This window comes from Trachemys scripta, chromosome 13, assembly GCF_013100865.1.
Source record: "Trachemys scripta elegans isolate TJP31775 chromosome 13, CAS_Tse_1.0, whole genome shotgun sequence".
In the NCBI taxonomy this organism is placed as follows: domain Eukaryota; kingdom Metazoa; phylum Chordata; order Testudines; family Emydidae; genus Trachemys; species Trachemys scripta.
This window is the reverse complement of record NC_048310.1, coordinates 4,901,390-4,917,425: the sequence shown is the minus strand read 5'-3', so window position 1 is coordinate 4,917,425 and position 16,036 is coordinate 4,901,390. Positions and strand designations below refer to the sequence as shown.

General features: G+C 43.1%; 1 protein-coding gene across 4 annotated transcripts in view; it reads right to left on the bottom strand.

Moving 5' to 3' along the window:
- ANKRD11 (ankyrin repeat domain 11) overlaps positions 1 to 16,036 on the bottom strand; it is a 217,959-nt gene that overhangs the window by 72,595 nt on the left and 129,328 nt on the right. Inside the window, exon 1 of one of the 4 annotated variants that reach the window (XM_034788310.1) lies at positions 15,336 to 15,358. The exons of the other annotated variants lie outside the window; for them this stretch is intronic. The gene's annotated coding sequence lies outside the window, so the exon portion shown is untranslated. Of the gene's footprint in view, positions 1 to 15,335; positions 15,359 to 16,036 lie in introns of those variants that run through there. 4 annotated transcript variants of the gene reach the window in all.

Sequence of the window (16,036 nt, the reverse complement as noted above, 5' to 3'; positions counted from 1 at the left end):
GTCCCTCCCAGAGGGCTAGAGCTCCCTCCCAGACTGTTAATTGCTGTCTGCCAGAGCCAGGAGGCTGTGGGCTAAAGATTGTTTGTGCTTTGCCCTGCGCAGAAGGCCAGAGCTTCCCCAACAGACTACTGACAAGGTTAAGATTTCATCATGGTTATTTTTAGGAAAGGCCAAGGACAGGTTACAGGCAATAAACAAAAATTCAGGGAAGTCCATGACCTGTCCCTGGCTTTTACTAAAAATAACAGTGACAAAATGAGACTGATGGGGGATGAGAGCCCAAGCCCTAATGGGGGGTGGAAGGTTGTCTAGCACCTGCCACCCGTGGCGGCTTGGAGCTGTGGGTTCCCCCCGCCAGATCATGGTGGCCCACAGCTCCGGCACCAGCCGTTGGGAGCCGCAGGGGCCCCCCACTGCAGCTGGGAGCTGTGTCACCAGCAGCTCAAAGTTCTTGGTCCCTCTACAGTGGCTGAGAGGTGTGGGGGTCCCCCTACGGCGGCTGACAGCTCCCGACCTGCTGCCCCGAGGCTGAAGCAGAAAATGTCATGGAGGTCTCTGGAATCTGTGACTTCCGTGACATAATCTTACCCTTAACTATTGATTTGCCTGTAGTGAGGTGGAGTGGCCTCCCTCACCACTCGAGAGCGAGGGACTGCTACACCCACATATGAGAATCTAGATTGAAAGTCAGAAATAAGAGGAAGCCGGTTCTATTCTCTAGAGCTTCCCAGTCTCTTGTATTTTGAGCTACATAAAATACATATAATCCACATGTATTTTAACAAACAAGGTATGTGACATTTATGGAGTACTGCTCATCCCTAAAGACCCTCAAAGCCTTTCACAAACTAAACACACTTAGAAATGCTCTACATTTTCAGGTGGAGAGAGGCAACCCGTCAGAATAATTGCACAAAAATGAAGGAGATAGGACATATTTTGCCAAGGATGCCAAAGCAACTGCCACGAGATCTTTCATGTCCATGCACAGAAGACATACAAAGAGCAAGCTGTGTGGAAGCCGTCTATCTCTGGATGAAAAGCGCGGTCAAGCCCAATGGGATTGGAACAAGCAGTTCCAGGAAGTCTGGATGATTCTAACCTAATGTTGAGACCACTAAGCTCCAGCAATCAAAAGAAGGTTTTCTCGCCTGCGTGGACATGAAAGTGCCTGGGCCATTTGCTCTGGTATCTTTGGAAAAATATTCCCCCTCTCCCTAGTTCTTGTGCAATTATTCTGATTGGTTGTCCCCCCTCTATTCCCTTGGGTACTGCAGTACACAGAACAACTTTTGAAAATGTAGAAACTTCACTAGTAGATAAGTGACAGTTTCTTAAGTACAAACAGACAATATTACAAATGACAAATGTCATAAGCCTAAAGGTACGGGCCTGGAAGGTGTCTAGGACTGGGAATAAAAGGGACTATGGACCCTGTTTCCTACCACAGCTCATCAGTTTGGTTTTGTTCAAGGTCCACAGTGATTAGAAGTTGTTATCCTCAGATTTTAAATGAGCTTGGTGGGTCAGAGTCCAGTGCCCTCCCTCCCCCAGCACAACTGGTATTAATTGGCCACATTGACTGCAGCTCTCAAATAGTGAGGGCAAGGACTTAATAGGGATGGAGCTAAAAATACACATGGTCATCAGTGTTAAGTTGTGCCATTTTCTGGAGTAAACAGAAGAATTCAGTTTTCAAGGGGCATCTTTTAGAAGCACCATATTCCATTTCACGGCTTCTCTCCTCTCCCCCCATCCTCAAACACCTTTTCCACACATAAACACAGGATATGCACCAGCCAAGTTCAAGTACAATCAGGGACAATACCTACTCAAATCTAGCTACGGACAATTCCTGGTGCACCAACGTTGCAACACATCTTAACAGACCATACCTCTGGACTAATGCAAGCCCTCTGTCTCTGGAAACATCCACCCACTCACTCACCAGCATTCAGTACTTCCAGATGTGGTGGTGGGGAGATTGGTTGGTGGTTCACATTAAATTGTAATGCCTGTATGAAGGATATTCATGTTATGAATATTTTAAATCTAATCCCAACAATATAATTCAGGTTTGTTTGTTTTTTGCTGGGGACAGCACTCAAACAGGGAAGCCTTTTTACAAACACACCACACATCATGGAACAAAAATGGCAAGAAGCCAATGCCAGAAAACAATTGGGAAATAGAAAAAAGATGCGTCTGCCAGTTTCATAATTCTCTGTTGCTGTTCAAATAGGAAGGGGGTGGAGGAAGCAGACACTGCAGAAGGTCTGCTGTGCAGATCTCTGGACTCCAGGACAGCCACACGCAGCTGCTCTCAAAGACGGCCCTGCACATTTACAGAGCTAATGCTACCGCCCTCTCTCTCTCCCCCCAAAAAGAAGAGGCCTTGCCTCTCACGCTACTTTAGAAGATAAAATGGTTCTATATCCCTTGAAACGCTCTGAGGGGAACCTTGGAATTTCAATGAGGTTGTTTCATCTCTAAGTATGAGATATAGATCTGTTTGGAGCAGTGTATGTGCCTGCAAGAGAAGCGTACCAATGTCGTGCTATTTAACTAGGCTGTGATACAGCAAAAACTTGCTGGTGCTTCTGTCAGGCTTTTGCATATTGCAACCAACATATTTTAGGGGATTTTTCCTAAAGCACTAGTTTCTGTAGGAAACCCTCACCTTCTCTTCTTGTCCTGCACTGGTACTCCTAAAAGGGACATCCTTGCCTTACTTGTAACTTACCATTGCTGGTCATTTTGTTGCAGAAGCAGAACAGCATCTCTCCCTATTGATTTTATTCTTTTCCATTTGGCAAGAGTGAATGGTGCCTTTCATTTACCTCTGCCTGCCTGCCAGCACCATCAGTGTTACCAAGCATGAGCATTTCTTTGGGAATTGTACTGGTTCATGACTGTAACTCTAAATAAATACAAGCCAGTGGACATTCTCTCCTGGATGGTAGCTCCTCGTCCTAAAACTGTAGGATAAATATACTGTGCAAAGAACTGAGCCCAGGTTAATACTTCAATTACAGGTCTCCCCAAGCCTACTCCATTCTCTATGCCTCCCTCCTCTCCAACCCTACCTCTCAACCACAGTACTTCCAAAGAAGCTGAACTAGACTAGATATGAAACAGCAATTCATTTATAGAAGTATGTTCCTGTATAGATGAGAATCGATTTACTGCACATGGGCAATTGCTGAACATGTCAGAGAAAGAAAGATGGAAAGCTAGGTAAAAAAAAAAAAAAAAAAAAAGTGCCTACATTAGCAGCTCATGTTCCTTTGAGCACACAGGCTCGCTCCTTTGGCAAAGAACTAAAACCCCACCTCAGCCTCTGGACCGCGCTAAGCTGGTTGCACGCTAGGTCTGTTTCCTCCTTTAATGAACTAGAAGATTTGTTAGAAAGCTGCTGTTTAAACGCTCACTGAAAATCACATGATTGAGGTTAAAAATGACTAGAACTGCGTCTAAGCTGCAAACCACACACATCCCCCCTTTCTGGAAACCTTAAGCTCTGCAGATGTCCTTGTCAATATTTCAGATCAATGCCTCATGGTTTCCCGAAGAGCCAAAGCATCTTCAGAAAGGCAGCACAGACGGGTAAAGGGCAAAATGTTCATACAACTAGCACAGAGAGAAAACAATGGTTGGTTTTTAACACAAAGGCTAAAACATAGCTACTTGGAGACCTTTTTGCAGGATTGTATTATTTCTTCTAAATGGCAGAATGATATTAGCTACAGAGTGATATTTGGAAGGAGGGAGCTCAAAATAAAGCTAATTATTAATCTCAAATGGAATAAAAAAATAAAATAAAAGCCACACTAGATAACCACTGCATCCCTGGAAACAGTCTTCAAAATGGAGTATGTATTCCAAACTAGACCAAAATAAAGCTGGGTACCCAGGCCTAATAAGCCTAAGATAATGATTAGGATACAGAAAACAATCCTATACCCACAAGCACAGCCTAGATTGTTCTGTATGTTTCCAAACTCCAACCCCAGCACTAGTCTGAAATAGCTGGAACTTGGCAGACTGCTGTAAGTAACAATACAAATGAGCACTCAAATCTCTCTTGTCACATGAGAACTCCCTTAGGAAGCTCTGCCAAACATCACGTTTTAGGTCCTCCCTAGAATATTGTAGCAACTATAAGAGCATTCATATATGACAGGACCTTGCCACGGTCAACACAAGCCTGCCAGTGCTGAGAGTCAGGGCATAGTTCAACTGAAAACGGCCCAAGATCTCCACTGGCATATCACCATCAGCCACGATGACACCAGAGCCATGAAACTGCTGGAGGATCTGGAACTTGTTACAGAAATCAAAAGGTATAACATGACTGCTCAAAGCCACCCTGCACTTCTCTGAGCTGGGCCAATTAGCTCCACTCTGCAGGAACAGCATAGGGCCTTCAGGGTTCTAGTCAGCTGCCTGCATTCTTAAATGACGGCACAAGCACAGTGAAATGCTTCACATTTGAAACTAGGTTTACACTGACTGCTAGCTTTGAAGGGAGCATTTCTCATGATTCTGGTACATTTCCCCTATGAGCTCTGTTTACATTTGATAGCAGATTGCTGCCCCAATGCTGGCTGTGTAAACACAGGCCTTGGAAGCTGCTTGGCCCAATTCAGTATCCTGGCAACTTGGCTGAAGCCAGCTTTACAAACTCACAAAGTGTGCAAATTAATTTCATTATCCGCTCTTGCGCATCATGAGGAGGGAAAACAAATAACCTGCCTGAAAGTACATTCTGGTAATTATTAACCTGACAGAAGTTAAACCCGTGGGGGTCAGAAGGGAGAAATGGTGGCAGGAGAACATGACAATTTTCTGGTCACGTTTATTATATAGCACTTCACTATTTTTTAAAATATAAAATACAACCTTGCACTTCACTTAAAAAAAAATTAAAACATGCAGGATTTCTACTCTGCATGGCTGAATCTACTTGTTCTCTCAGACATTTACAGTAAGTGGAAGGGACCACTCAAATATTCCATGAACAGCAGGCAGACAAGACCTTCACTTCCATTTGCTTTTCAGTTTGATTTGTTACATTTCTCACCAGCCCACACATGCACCCCCATTACTTTTGCAAAGTCTTTACCTTAACCTGTTCTGAAGAGCTAAATCATTAGATTGAAATCTGAAACTGTCAATGTGCTGTACTAAAGGACCCAAAGAGAAAAAAGCCAGATCAGCCACTACATGGATGGTAAAAAGCCAGACAATGACTCTGCAGCAAAGACGGATACAGCGCATGCACACGGAGTAAAAATACAGAGATCAAATGAAATGGCCAGCTAAGCAATGAAATTGTGCGGCGAGCGGCACATCAGCTAGCTTGTCTCTGAAGAGATGAGAGCAGCAATGTGGCTTGCAGGATTCATGTAATGGGGCTCTTTTTAGAACACAGGAGCTTATTCAAATGGCCAACAGATATGTAGCATTCCAAATTTCAAATCACAGAGGCAGCTACAGTTTTGGTAGGGTAACTGGGATTACAAAATAAGACACTTTGAGGCAAAAAGTGAACACAAGGTATATAGTGGGTGTTTTGACTGCTATTTCACTTTAGATTAAAAATGGCCTACTTTGATGCTACTTTTTGTGCTAGTAATTTTTTCACCCACACTAGAGAGCAAAAAAAAGAAAGTTTAAAACTGTGTACTGCAGAAATAATGTAATCCAACGCTGTATGTCTGGATTACAAGATTCATTCCTGTGCCAACATGCACAAAAACATGTCCTTGTGAAATGCATACCTAGGGAGCTGGAATCAAACTCTCACAATTCATCTGATTGTCATGCAATAACTTTATTTCTTTGCAGTCCAGAAGGGTCTCTCTTTCCTAGGATATCTAGGACATAATGGTTATGGACTATTTAATGAATTAGTTACTCTACCAAAATAAACAGGTTTAGCACAGTTTTTAAAAGTACAGTCTCCTATATTAAATGAATCCAGATTATATTCTTGACTTCTGTTCCTGAGGAGTTCTGCCATGATGGGTGCTGTGGAAACTTGCATTGAAGTGCCCAATTTTTTGGAGTTGGGCCCTAAATCTGAATTGCTGAGTACATCCTAATTTAGCTTTGACATGAAAATTTGAGAGGCTTGTTGCCTGGAGTAGAGCACAATCATAAACCTATAGCATTGCTGTGGCAGGGCACCAGGAAGCCTACAAGTATTATTAGTAAACCATTAAGAGAGGCACTGTCAAGGCAGATAGGCTTTAAGATTAATCTACAAAGCAGTTGTCAGGGATTTTAGAATGTACTTTTACAACTGGTTGCTGTTGCTGCTTGATATTCTCTTTTAAAAAGCTGTTGGATGCATGCTGGTTTATAATGGGTCAGACAGTAATGAAACATTTTTAAATAGTGCAGCTGGATTTTCTTCAGGGCATCTGAAGATAGGGGTTTAAAACATGGCTCTTTTTCACATTAGCATGCACACTTACACCCCAACTACACTGGGGTTTAAACCAAGCAAGCCAGAACCAGCTTTTCACATGGCTCCTGAATAAATCTGATACTAGTAGGATGGATACATTCAGAGGCTGGCAGACACATGACCTGGACATGGAATGGGCTGACTCCCCCTGGGAAAACACAGATATATACCAGACTTATAAGAGAGTCTTTTCTTTCATACTATATACACTGCAGCCCACGCAGGGCAGCCCTACTTCACAGACAGAATGCTCTGTGCTGTCGGAGATCCAATTAATGACAGCACATCAGTTCACATGCTCTGGCTCTGGCCCTGCCCTTCCCTTGGATTATTTTTGGAAGGAAGGAACAGACTGCATATCTACAATTCTTGAAATGAATTCCCCAGCAGTTCCGAAGCTTTTTATTCTCCATGTTTTTGAGGGTATCAATATAAATAGATCAGCTCAGAAATTCTTTCATGTTCCTCTTCTAACAGTTGATAGATGTACTGTCTTGTTCTGAAGTCTGATCACCCTCCAACAACTCACGTGGGTGAAGGACCCTCAAGGGCTTCCCCTGGAAAAGGGTGCCCAGACAAACAAGGGATGCAAGTGACTCAATATGGGACCATTTGTGAAAGTATATTCTACCTTATCTTGCTCTGTATATTTAAATAGTTGAGTGTCTTAATTGATGGCATCTGGCTTTATTAACCTTCAGAGTGTTTCCTCGTTTCTCTTCAGAAGTCAATTTTTTTTGTCAAACAACCCATACATTCATCAGAATACACTTTCACTATGTCATTTTAATTCCTTGCACTTGCACAAATTCTCCAGTCGTTCAGTTCAAAACTTTCTGGAGGCCCCGTATTTTACACTCACGCACTGTGCAAAAAAAAAAAAAAAAAAAAAAAACCCAGCAAACACTAATGCTCTATATCACCCCCACTTCATTAGACACTGGACAGACCACATCATTGTACAGGAAAAACTACTTCAGAAAGATACTTGAAGGTTTATTTTTTAAACCTGGTACAGTTTTTCATACCCGCTGGCATCCAAAAGTAAGAGCATACTCCATTAATTTTAGATCCAAAAGATCATCTAAAACAGCATGCCCATAATGTTGGGATTTAAAGGCAGATATAGACTATTCAACCAGCGTCAGAAGCTGCAGCCTCAAACCATTGGAAAAGGGGATTTCCTGACCTCCTGTTTCTAGTCCTGATAGGTTATAAGGTACTGGTCCATAAACACGCCAATGTATACAGGGAGCTATGGGCCTTCACCTAAAACAGGGGGTCTCAAAGTTTTTCACTGCGTGGCTAACACTCTAACAGAGATATTGTGTTATGGATGCCGCCCAGCATTCCCTCTCCCCTCCCACTTGCCACTGCATAACATCCATGTGGCAAGTAAAACCACTGCTTACTTGGAAAAGTAATATTATGAAACCACTGTGTATTTTTGGATTCTTTTAATGCAATTTAGCAGCTGGAAACAAGGAGGGGAGCCAGGACTATGAGACTAGCCAGACAGGCTGGGGACAAAGGTACTATTCGCTTGTCCATAGGTAACAAAGACTTCAAGTTTGATTGCCTGACAAGAAATTGTGGCTGTTCTCAATTTGAGGGCTGTGGTCTTAGGCTAAATGAAAGGTGGTTGCTGCAGTGACTGTTTGAAGTTGTTTCTCTTCATTCTGCTTGGTCTGTTTTGGGCTACTGTAATAGCGTTTTTCATTTTGATTCTTCTGTTTGTGTGTGTGAGAGACTCTCAGTCTAATATTGAGTTTTGTCCTCACTTTAATATCAATTAAAATGCTGCTACTGCTGCTGCTATTAGTCTGAGCATATGGGACACAAGCAAGGCTATGTATGCAGTAGTTTATTTAAAATTAAAGTAAAAGTTTTAACACCTAAATAATACTATGGATGATCTTATGACCTGAACCATTTTCACGGTCTCTCTCTATTTCTGTTATACCTTTTGTTTGGGATGATGTGAACAAAATGGAACAAGCTATTCACAGAGAAGACACAGCAACAATTAATATAGGAGCATTATAAATTAGGGTTAGGTATTTGACCAGTCCAAAACTATCTGGTCAAAAACAGCTGTAGCAATAGAAGTGTTATATCTTGACTTTAGTAAAGCTTTCGATACGGTCTCGCCTGACCTTCTCATAAACAAGCTAGGGAAATGCAACCTAGATGGAGCTACTATAAGGTGGGTGCAAAACTGGTTGGAAATCGTTCCCAGAGAGTAGTTATCAGTGGTTCACAGTCATGTTGAAAGGACATAACAAGTGGGGTCCCGCAAGGATCAGTTCTGGGTCTGGTTCTGTTCAATATCTTCATCAATGATTTAGATAATGGCATAGAGAGTACACTTATAAAGTTTGCAGACAATACAAAGTTGGGAGGGGTTGCAAGTGCCTTGGAGGATAGGATTATAATTCAAAATGATCTGGACAAACTGGAGAAATGGTCTGGATGAAATTCAATAAGGACAAAGGCAAAGTACTCCACTTAGGAAGGAACAATCAGTTGCACACATACAAAATGGGAAATGACTGCCTAGGAAGGAGTACTGCGGAAAGGGATCTGGGGGTCACAGTGGATTGCAAGCTAAATATGAGTCAACAGCATAACACTGTTGCAAAAAAAGTGAATATAATTCAGGGATGCATTAGCAGGAGTGTTGTAAGCAAGACACAAGAAGTAATTCTTCCACTCTACTCTGCACTGATTAGGCCTCAACTGGAGTATTGTGTCCAGTTCTGGGAGCCACATTTCAGGAAAGATGTGGACAAATTGGAGAAGGTCCAGAGAAGAGCAACAAAAATGATTAAAGGTCTAGAAAACATGACCTATGAAGGAAGATTGAAAAAAATTAGGTTTGTTTAGTCTGGAAAAGAGAAGACAGAGGGGACATGATAACAGTTTTCAAGTACATAAAAGGTTGTTACAAGGGGGAGGGAGAAAAATTATTCTCCTTAACCTCTGAGGATAGGAAAAGAAACAATGGGCTTAAATTGCAGCAAGGGAGGTTTAGGTTGGACATTAGGAAAAACTTCCTAACTGTCAGGGTAGTTAAGCTCTGGAATAAATTGCCTAGGGAGGCTGTGGAGTCTCCATCATTGGAGATTTTTAAGAGCAGGTTAGATGAACACCTGTCAGGGATGCTCTAGATAATACTTAGTCCTGCTACGAGTGCAGGGGACTGGACTAGATGATCTCTCAGGTCCCTTCCAGTCCTATGATTCTATGATACTGTAAGCTCTTTGAGGCAGGGACTGCGTCTTTTAACTTGTTTAATGTGTTCTGTAAATCGCCATGTACACTGATGGCCTGGTTTACAAATAAAGATATACACACGTACAATGTGTTCTAGATGATCCCACCCAGTCAAGATGCTCACCTTTCAATTATCAGAGGGGTAGCCGTGTTAGTCTGAATCTGTAAAAAGCAACAGAGGGTCCTGTGGCACCTTTGAGACTAACAGAAGTATTGGGAGCATAAGCTTTCGTGGGTAAGAACCTCACTTCTTCAGATGCAAGTCAGATGTCTTGCATCTGAAGAAGTGAGGTTCTTACCCACGAAAGCTTATGCTCCCAGTACTTCTGTTAGTCTCAAAGGTGCCACAGGACCCTCGTTAACTTTCAATTAGTTCACCTTTTTTCCCCTCAACAAGTAGCATTTGCATATAGTAAAGTGAGTGACCAAGACATTTAAGTAGGCTTGATAACTGATGGGACCGTGATGCAACAAGAAAAGTAGGCTCCTTCTTACATCAGGGCATTCTGGCTGAATATCTGACAATATTTGATCATGGTCAAATAATAGGTGGTCAACTGACTGGTCAACCGACAGGCCTGCCAAACCTGTTATAAGTATTTTCAATATCCTCTGCCTCTTTTCTTAATGCTTAACATCTTGTTCAATCCCTGACATACTATTTTCCATTGAGCAGTGGTTTTCATTGACCTGCATGTTACTTAGGTTTAAGTAGATAACCTTTCCTGAATGCTCCAGAGTGAAACAAAGATTTTGGTGTCTAGACATTCCTTCTCTAAATGGTGTCCTGAAGTGACACCAGACTAGTAAATATTTGGGTTGCTGAAATCACCATTATTACTAATTGCCTCTAATCACTCTCAACATTGTACACTCTCTATCACTCACCTGATCAGGAGAAGATTGTAAAACCCCACTATTATATTCTTAGGAAGGGCCATCTGATAACAATCACCAAAACATGCAGTGCTGCACGGCAGGGTATACAAACCAGGCTGTAGTCTAAGTGGGTACCTAGGTATTCTAGCCTATAGCATGATTTTGTAAACTGTTTTCCAGTCATGGTTGGGCCTGGTCTACAGAGAAATGGAAGTGTCAGCACCTGTCTTGCAAGCACTGTGTTTAAACAAGATTGTTCTAGCCTAGTGTAAACTCTAAGATGTAGAGCACTAGGGCCCCAAGAAGAGTCCCCTGACAAAGGTCTAACCAGACTTCACAGAAAACAAGACAGGTAACTTGAAGTACAAGACTTTTCGGGCCCAGCATTAATAAAGATGGACTTTAAGGTCATTTGATTAGGAATCCGATTCTGAACTACTGCCCTTAAATGTTATTAGGGTGCCATTGGCATGCCAAGTGCTTTAACAGAAGGTCTGTGGCCCCCAAGAGCTTACAGTCTAAACCAGACAAAATACAGTCCAAGGAAGGGGGGAGGAGCCGGGGGTGGGGTGGGGGTGGGAATGGAACAATACATGATTGCATGAGTATCTCATAGGCCTGGCCCCCTGCATTTCACTCTGTGTGGAACCACATGGCTCAACCACTCTTAGACAGGATCCCTGGGCTACAACCCCCCATTTCCAGCTGTGTTACCGTGACAGGACCCAACCTGGTTTGGTACCTGTTAGCCCTTTTGCCCCAAGGGCCTGGTGCCAGCAAGGTGGTTAAAGCAACTGTTGCGTATTCCATCTAAATGAATACAATACAACTCAACACCAGCTTCTTCAAAACAAAGCATGATTTATTCATTCACCCCAAAGTACAAAGCCCAGAGAGAGAAGGGTAAAAACAGTGATGATCTACACACATTATTTCACCCTTAATCTCTCCTTACAAGCTGTCGTATGTTTCGGAAAGCCAAGCAAGCTCCATCTCTGGGTTGGGAGAAGCAGACTGCCCCCGCTGCAGTTTCTGCCCCTCTCTCTCTGTCTCCTTGCCAGCTGTCAGCTTTAAAAAGTAATGCTCCTTGGGCAGCTCTGGCCACGCACTCAACTCTCCCTCCCCACCCTTTTCTAGGGCTCAGTCTCTAATGTTCAGTCTCCTCTTTGGATCTTAGGGTTTGCCTTGGAAAGTGGCAATTATCCTGAGCCTGGATGGACACAGGTAGGGGGTATGCCCCGTTGTTTTACTTTGCCTGCTTAGTTCCTTGAACAGCCCATTTTGATCTAACTCCCTAGCAAGGAACCCTTCATAAACACACTGAGGTGTGCACCATATTCATAAAAACTAACGGACATTGCCCACTTTGTCACAGTTTCATTTCTGATACTCCAGCAACATGTTTGTTACAAACACTGGCATTTATTGCATGGTCTGCGGTGTGCAGCTTTGTCGTTATACCTCCTCCTGGTGCAGAGTTATGCAGATCTCTCCAACGTTCAGTGTGGTCCTACTGCCATATGGCCAGAACACCAGGCAGCATGCCTGAGGTGCCAGCTCCCCAACTACTAACTGGTTTGTACCAGTCACAATAAAGACTAATGTGGGGGTGAAGCTGAAGATTTACCTTTGGTCAGCAAACACCACCACCACCACCGGAAAACTATTAGGAGCTCATCTGTGAAACCAAAGACTGCAAGATTCGGGCGCCCCTCTGGTTCTCCTCAAGCCATACACTTGTGAACCTTGAAATAAATGGTTTCTTTAAGCAGCTGCAAAACGTCTGGGAGCCTTCCCATCTCCAAACAAGCCACGCTCTTGGTCAGAAAGCAAAGGAAGTTAATGTTTTAACCTCCTGGATTTATGCAGTTCAGTCTACAGTAGGGTTTATTTTCTTCAGTTTTAAATTGCATAATTACATTGCCAAAAGTGCATTTAACAGCTATTCTTAACCTAAGGCCAGCACAAAACAGTCTAAGAAACAACACTGAATAATTTACAAAAGCAAACAGCAGCATTTTAAGGTCTAATTCCACCATGCGAACGGTGCATTTAACTGCAGATGATCACACAGTAGTCAAAATATGTTTCTGATAGTCAATAGTAATAAATAACCTAAATGAAGAAGTAAAAGGGACTGGGGTGGCCCAGATAACCTCTCTGCTAATGTCTGGTCTTGAACTCACACAAGATGAACAAAGCCTTTGAAACAGAAACACTGATACTAATAAGCAGCACCATACCCTGTTTCCCCGAAAATAAGACAGTGTCTTATATTAATTTTTGCTCCCAAAGATGCGCTAGGTCTTATTTTCAGGGGATGTCTTATTTTTCAGAAATGAAAAATGCCTTATTTTCGGAGGATGTCTTATTTTCGGGGAAACAGGGTAGTTAGCAAGTTCTTGGCATTCCCTTTAAAGGCACCTTTCAGAGGGGTGTCTCCCCCCACCCCCGCCATATATTATTCATGCTGGACCGCAACTTTGCGCAGGTAGTTATGTAGGCAATATAAACCAAGGGAGGGTTTGAGGGGGTGGGTGAGATGGGAGGGGTTACTTAAAAAGAAAAAAAAATAGGGCTTTACAGGCTTTTGATCTTGCTCTAACTTTCAGTATTTTTCCGAGACCTGATCCTTACTGAGCTGTGAACAAAAGATTTATTTTCTAAAAACTCATTTAAAAACCAGCTACTTTTATTTAGCTTTGAAGTGTGCAGCCTAGTTTGGCTATAGAGCAGCAACACCACAACTCAGCACTGCATACAGGAGTTGCAGGCATGGATACTATGCAAAGCACATTGATTAGGATGGGGCTTTGCATGCTAATTTACATTATAACTGTTCCACTCCCATTGTATCAGGCCCTGTGAATGGAAGCATTGTGTCACTGCAGAGTATTCTTCACATTGAGTCCCAGCAAAAGGGAGCCCTGTCACTACGTAGTAACACAAAACAAAATCCCAGCAGAAGTCCATTAACATCCAAAGGGGCAGCAGCCCCAGTGTGTCAGTGGAAGAATTCCTTGAAAACTAAGACAGTGAAACGAATTTCATAAAAAACCTATTAAGCAATGTTTATAGCCTGAATTAAACCATCAAAAGCAAGGAGAACAGACCAGAGACGTTAACCCTGCGTCATACTCCTTAACACAGCATGTTCAGCACGATAGTTCCCAACCCACTACTCAAACATTCGTATTACCCAACAAGAGTTCAATAAACCTACGGCTAATACGGACTCCTGAGCTTGTCCCAAGTGTGAATACATTTGCTCTCATGGGATTACATTCGGATACTTGGACTAAAGGAGCAACTGTGCAGAAGCGTGTGCAGTGCCCAGATACACATGCGAGCCTCTACGCGTGCATACACCATTGGAGATGTGGGCTAACGTGCTCAGAACTGTAACAGCTGTTAAATACCCCAACTCAGAACACATTTTCCATGGACCAAAGGGACATACTAACAGATTTTAAACGAATTAGGGCAAAAATGAGCCAAACAGTTATAAAAGCAGGTGGGCTGAACGCAAGAGACAAAACTCTGCTAGCAATGGTTGAGTATAGCATTTCTCCCTCTTTCTACAGATGTCAGGAACTTGGCTGGCACTGCAGCGCTGGATAAATGCAGACCTCTACATTTGAAGCATGCCTCTGCTCTTCCAAAGCAGGCAAGGAGCCACGGATTTTTCCATTACAGCAGAATCTGCACTCACTCTATGGAATGATGGGTTTGGAGAGCACTACCGGTTTGTTTACTGGAGTTATAATTTCTATAACTCTTCATCTTAATAGAATCTCTTGTAGCTACATTATTTTCTTCAGCTGTTCCCCAGCCACTACAGACTGATGGCCTACGAAAAGCATCCTCTCCTTCCCACAGCCTGTAATCCAGTGTCCCGGGCCCCTCTCGTCTGGCTATGGGTTAATCTCACTCTGCATAGGCTTAGCCAAACTAAGGAAATGAGCAGCACGGTTTCCAAATCCCGTTCAGAACTGCCCTCCTGGCTTTCAGGACTTCCCCATATTCTTACTCCACCTTGTGTCTCTGACCTACCGCCCAGTTGCTCCTCCTGTTTCTCCTCCACAGCTGGTGGTTGTTGATTAATTCATGCTGCTGTGCTTATTTCGTATCCCCCCCCCCCCTTCCTGCATCCCTCAGACTGTCACTGCCTCAATAAATCTTCCTTTTACCTTAAATTGAAGGCCTCCAATACATTCCACACTTGGCCATTAGAAAGGTGTTGCTACACAAAAGTATGTTGTACAGTAAGGAAAAAGTGTGTGGGGGTGTGCCAGGTGGCCAGACCCATAACAAATCATTTCAATGTGCCACCTTAAAATGTGAAAGAGCAGCACTCATTTTTCAGTTTCCTCTTTCTCTTCAAGCTTGTGTGTCTGGGCCACTGCGACGCTTCAGTGAAGACGCTGCCTATGCCGATGGGAGGGGTTCTCCTATCACTCTCTACACTGGGGGTTAGATCAGTTTAATGGCATCGCTCAGGGGTGTGGATTTTTCACACCCGAGTGATGCAGTTATATCGAGCTAATTTCCTCATGTAGACCAGGCCTGAGAGAGAGTAGGCCAAGAACAAGCCCTTTATTTCCCTCAGCATGATTGGAGGAGTAAGCCACACAGAGGGTGCAGATACCTTGCCACCCCTTCAGCCAGCTGGTTTCTCTATTACATGCAGTTCTGAAGCACTTACCACTGTTGCTGGTGGGCACTCAGAACAAAAATCTTCATTGTGCAGTCAATCAGAACCCCTTACTTGAAGGGTCAGACTCCAAGTGGCTAACTTGCTCTGAACACAGAGCGAGAGCGAGACAGAGACAGCCTGCCAATTTTCCTTTTGGTTTAAGAGCATTCTTTCCTCTTCAGAGTTACGAGCTAGGCTTCAGCTCCAGGAGTTCACTCTGGGTTTTGTTCTAGGGGCTGTTTTTCTAGTGGCATAAGATTTTAGCCATGTGAACTACTGGGATTTTTGTGCAACACTGAAATGGAAGCATTCTCTCGCAATTGTTATAGAACTATTGGACTGCTGGATTGCGTAAGAGCTGTGTCACTGGCCCTGCTACTTGCGAGGAAACCTTCAGCTCTGTAAATTGATACAAATCACATACAGAGTGGACTGAAAAGAATGGGCAGGGGTGGGGAAGGCGCTTTACTGAATTTGAGAGTAAACCGCAGTAAAGTAAGCGTCTAATTTAAAAAGTACTGGATGACAAATTCACAAAATCTCCCATAGCTTTTGTACACACCAGTCTCCCTCAAGGCAGCAGGAGGGAAACAATATTAAAATATGTTGCCAAGTTGTTATCTTTCTTGCACTAAGAGAGAATGTCATGAAAATCCATTTGATAGGTACCCCAAGAAAATCGGATATTTAGAAGGTGGGTGAGCTTCACA